A 6,050-nucleotide genomic window follows, 5' to 3' on the forward strand; every position below is an offset into this window, starting at 1 on the left:
CTGGTGGTGTAGCAACAGGAGCGGCATCCTTCGCTGCAACTAGTAAGGAGAGTTGAGCTGTAATAGTTTGGCTTGGAATCCATATTCTGCAAATGTGTGGTATGGGTTCCCAACATCTGTCCCTGAAGATAAATAGCTCATGCCACCTCATCTGGCTGCATGGCCCAAGTATAATGTAACACTCGTGGGATACTCCTCTCAGACCAAACTCGGCCAGTAGTCTTGTTATCCCGGCGTTGAGTCGGAATGATAGGGAATATCCCAGAGCAGAGGAAGTTAGTAAGATGAGGAAGGCGGCACTCCCCATAGGCAGGACAGTCCCCAGCGGCAACGGCAGAGCAGTCCAAGGATGAACGACTAGAATGGTCAGGCAGGCAGGGTTTGGCAACAGTAAAGTAATCCAAGGGCACACCACTAGAATGGTCAGGCAGACAGGGTTTGGCAACAGTAAAGCAGTTCAAGGGCACACCACTAGAAAGGTCAGGCAGGCAGGGTTCGACAACAGTAATACAATCCAGCAGTTAAGGAGTAAAACAGGTAGAGTAGTCAGACAGGCAGGTTCAGCAACAGTAATTCAGGCACATAGATACAACGATCTGTCACACCCAGAAGCAACAGTAATTTAAGAGGTAAGGCAGGTAGAGTAGTCAGACAGGCAGGTTCAGCAACAGTAATTCAATCCAGCAGTTAAGGAGTAAAACAGGTAGAGTAGTCAGACAGGCAGGTTCAGCAACAGTAATTCAGGCACATAGATACAATGATCTGTCACACCCAGGAGCACACAAAGGAACACCTATACTTGGGAAGTGACAGATCATTTGCAAAAAGTTTAAATATGTGCAGGATTCGCATCACAGAGGTCCAACCGGCATCAGGAGCGTGCAGCAATGATGTCAGCACTGCACGCATCTGGACCCATCACTACCCTGGGCAACAAGCAGGGAAGGAGACGCCGCACCCCTAGCAATGGCTATAGCGGTGCAGTGTTACAGTTATTGACTTTAATTACTTCTACCATCATATGTCCCTTGTCCTTACTACAGCATGTAGTGCTGCTCCTAATATGTGGTTGTGCCAGTTGTACTAAAGTTATTGTTGTGTTATTCCTGCTGACCCAACTTTCGTCACTCAATAACACAGCTTTGTGGTGCATGTGGAGATGTTGGTTCATCCCGGAGCTGGTGAACTGATCCAATACTCTCCAAAATATAACTTATTTGCAATACATTTTGCACTTAACAAAGTGCCCATCTCTAATGATCTCAAAGAGATAATACCTTTGAGCGATGTGATGCATTCACCACCTCTGCCTTCCCTTCTACTGCTATGGAGGTCTTCTTTGTGTTTTTAGATTTGCCACCACTATCTGTCTCTTTCCTCACTGGAACAATTTTTCCTCTCCTACAGGTGGAACAGTTGGAACTGCTAGTAGTGGTGGCAGTTGGACTTCTATTTCTGATAGTATTTACAGTGATTGCACTAGTAGTGAAAATGGAAACATTAGTAATGGGTTACACTGTTGTAGCTGGCTGTTACAACTGGGGGTAAGATGGTGATGGGTATGGAAAGAATAAAGGTGGAGACAGCTGGCCTAAAAGGGAGTAGGAACTAGCACTTTTGCCCCCATGCATAGTCTCTGTTGTGGAATATCATACATCACTATCTCCTCAGGCTTGTAATCAAGATCCTCCTGCTCCACTGTATTTGCTAAAGAAGACATGTTGGAAGTCAGAATAATACGGTCATTGCCCAAACCAGAGATTGGGGAAACTCGCTCAACAATTCCCTCTTCTCCTTGACTATTTGACACAATGGTTTTGGGAGTAGAATTCCTGAATAGCTGAATTGCTGAATAGCTGAATTGTAAATTGAGGCTACCTTGTAACCTTGGTCTTCTCCTAAATCCTACTACTTTGATTGGAGCCAAACTATCGGCCAGATTACGAGTTTTGCGTTATGAGGGGTGTGGTACTAACTTGCATGTTATTGTCACCACTCACTCGCCTACTTACAGGTTTTTACAAAGAAGTGAGCGTAGAGCAAAATTGTGCTCCATACCGCACTCTAATACCAGCGCGGCTTAAATCAGGTTGGTTATACGTGCTCGTGCACGATTTCCCCATAGACATCAATGGGGAGAGCCAACTGAAAAAAGTCTAACACCTGCAATAAAGCAGTGTAAAGCTCAGTAACGCAGTCCCATTGATTCCTATGGATAAACAAAATTTATGTTTACACCTTACACCCTAACATGAACCCGAGTCTAAACACCCCTAATCTTACACTTATTAACCCCTAATCTGCCTCCCCGACAACGCCGACACCTACATTATATTTATTAACCCCTAATCTGCCACTCTGGATATCGCCACGACCTACATTATACTTATGAACCTCTAATCTGCTGCCCCCAACATCGCTGACACCTACATTCTATTTATTAACCCCTAATCTGCTGCCCACAACATCGCCAACACCTACATTATATTTATTAACCCCTAATCTGCCGCCACTATAATAAACATATTAACCCGTAAAACCCCGTACTCCCGCATCGCAAACACTAGTTAAATATTATTAACCCCTAATCTGCCGCCCCTAACATCGCCGCCACTATACTAAATTTATTAACCCCTAACCCCTAAACCTAAGTCTAACCCTAACACCCCCTAACTTAAATATAATTAAAATAAATATAAATAAAACCTACTATCATTACCTAAATTATTCCTATTTAAAACTAAATACTTACCTGTAAAATAAACCCTAAGCTAGCTTCAATATAACTAATAGTTACATTGTATCTAGTTTAGGATTTATTTTTATTTGACAGCTAAGTTTGTATTTATTTTAACTAGGTAGAATAGTTACTAAATAGTTATTAACTATTTACTTACTACCTAGCTAAAATAAATACAAATTTACATGTAAAATAAAACCTAACCTAAGTTACACTAACAGCTATCACTACACTACAATTAATAACATTACCTAAATTAAATACAATTAACTAAATTATATACAATTAGCTAAATTACAAAAAAACACTAAATTACAGAAAATACAAAACAAATTACAAGATCTTTAAACTAATTATACCCAATCTAATAGCCCTATTAAAATAAAAAAAGCCCACCCAAAAACTAAACTACAATTAGCCCCTAAAAGGGCCTTTTGCGGGGCATTGCCCCAAATAAATCAGCTCTTTTACCTGAAAATAAATACAAACAACCCCCCCAATAGTACAACGTACCACCCACACAACCAACCCCCCAAATAAAACCCTAACTAAAAAAACTAAGCTCCCCATTGCCCTGAAAAGGGCATTTGTATGGGCATTGCCCTTAAAAGGGCATTTAGCTCTATTGCTGCCAAAAGCCCTAACCTAAAAATAAAACCCACCCAATAAACCCTTAAAAAAAAACTAACACTAACCCCCTGAAGATCCACTTACAGTTTTGAAGATCCGACATCCATCCTCAACGAAGCTGGGAGAAGTCCTCATCAAAGCAGCAAGAAGTCCTCAATGAAGCCGGGAAAAGTCTTCATCCAATCCGGGAGAAGTGGTCCTCCAGACGGGCAGAAGTCTTCATCCAGACGTCATCTTCTATCTTCATCCATCCGGCGCGGAGCGGGTCCATCTTCAAGACATCCGGCGCGGAGCATACTCTTCCAACGATGACTACCCGACGAATGAAAGTACCTTTAAGTGACGTCATCCAAGATGGTGTCCCTTAGATTCTGATTGGCTGATAGAATTCTATCAGCAAATCAGAATTAAGGTTGAAAGAATCCTATTGGCTGATCCAATCAGCCAATAGGATTGAGCTCAAATATTATTGGCTGATTGGAACAGCCAATAGAATGCAAGCTCAATCCTATTGGCTGAATTTAAAGGGACAGTATACACTCATTTTCATATAACTGCATGTAATAGACACTACTATAAAGAATAAGATGCACAGATACCGATATAAAAATCCAGTATAAAATGGTTTAAAAACTTACTTAGAAGCTTTCAGTTTAGCTTTGTTGAAAAGGTAGCTGGAAAGCCCACTGCAAGTGGGAAATAAGACACTTCCCCCCCTCCCACTTCTTTTGCATATGAAAAGACCCTTTACACAAACAGGAGCAAGCTGGAGAAGGTTATACATCAGTACTCACATAAAACTTTGGGGCTTGGTTAGGAGTCTGAAAATCAGAGCAATGATATTTAAAAATAAGCAAAACTAAACATTTTTTTTAAAAAAAAACTTCATGGGCTATATAAATAGATCATCTACAAAACATTTATGCAAAGAAAAAATGAGTGTATAATGTCCCTTTAATGCACTGACAGTACTGTGCATGTGCACTGCAATAAATGTAATCTGATGGGATTCTGCTCACACAGAATGCACAAGACCTCACCTCAGAAGAAAAAAAGTTTTGTTAAAACACACACTGGGCTTCATTTATTATAGTTCACATTTTATTTAGAATCCACTTTGGTGTTATTTTAAGAGTGCAAAGCTGCTAATCCCTGTACCAAAGTTCAATTATCACAAAAATCTGTCATTTAGAAAGTGACCAGTAGGTGGAGATATCTAAATAAAAAGGATGAGTAGGCAATTCAGGCTTATATTAAAAATAAAAAAATTAAGGGTCAATACTATTCTCGACAGGTATGATGTAATTATTAGATATGTGCGATTCGGTTCGGTTCGATTCGGAAATTCGGAAAATTCGAAAAATTCGGCGATTCAAATCGAACCGAATTTCCGAATTAAAATTTTGCTGAATTTTCCGAATCGAATCGATTCGTAAGTTCGGATGGCCATTGGATTACACTAGTATTGTACAGTATGTTAGGTTAACACCTAATATACAGTATAATACTAGTCTAATCCCACCTAACACTTACCGAAATGCCGAATTTACGAACCGAATCAAACCAAATCGAACCGAATCCAGACGAATTTCTTTGAATCCGAATGAATCCGAATTAAATCCAAAATTTTTTTTTAGAAGACATCCAAAAGTATTGATCTAGGCCCATTTTAGTATATTTCATGCCACCATTTCACCGCCAAATGCGATGAAATAAAAAAAAATTGTTCACTTTTTCACAAACTTTAGGTTTCTCACAGAAATTATTTACAAACATCGTATGCAATTATGGCATAAATGGTTGTAAATGCTTCTCTGGGGTCCCCTTAGTTCAGAAATAGCAGACTTATATGGCTTTGGCGTTGCTTTTTGGTAATTAGAAGGCTGCTAAATGCCACTGCGCACCACACGTGTTTTATGCCCAGCACGCTGGCAGGCAGGCAACTGCAATTAGATTACACAGGAAAAAAAAAAAAAGCAGACTGATGTTCTAGCCTTTAAAAGGGCTTTTTGGGGTGCTGTCCTTACAGCAGAGATCAGATGAGTCCTTCAGGACTGTAGTGGACACTGAATACACTAGCCTAGCTGTCGATTTCCCTATTAAATCAGCAGCAGCTACACTGTCCCTCCTCTCACTAAGAATGCAGCTTCAAATTAATTTAAAATGGATGCTGTCCAGGAGGTGGGAGGGTCTGGGAGGGAGGGTCTGCTGCTGATTGGCTGGAATGTGTCTGCTGACTGTGAGGTACAGGGTCAAAGTTTCCTCAATGATGACAAATAGGGGGCGGATCGAACATCGCATATGTTCGCCCGCCGCGGTGAACGCGAACAAGCTATGCTCGCCAGGAACTATTCACCGGCGAACTATTTGCGACATCACTAGCCAATATTTCCCTAGATGGCGATATATTAACCATATCTCTCCACCAATGGGACCCTAGGTCCCCTAAAGGGGGAGATCACTCTTAATTCCTCGCAGAAATTAAGAAAGTTAAAGATCTATTTATCCCTTTGCAAGTGCATGACCTTGGAAAAAACAGCTGAACGTAGCTGAGAGTGAATACGTTGCCAATGAGTGGTGAGTCCAGTGATGTGTCGGTCTGTGGCAGGGACCCCAGTGGACAGAGCCGAAAGGGGAATACACAAGGTTGATACCCTGCTGCGGCTTGAAATGGAGAATA

Source organism: Bombina bombina, chromosome 4, assembly GCF_027579735.1.
Source record: "Bombina bombina isolate aBomBom1 chromosome 4, aBomBom1.pri, whole genome shotgun sequence".
Classification (NCBI taxonomy): domain Eukaryota; kingdom Metazoa; phylum Chordata; class Amphibia; order Anura; family Bombinatoridae; genus Bombina; species Bombina bombina.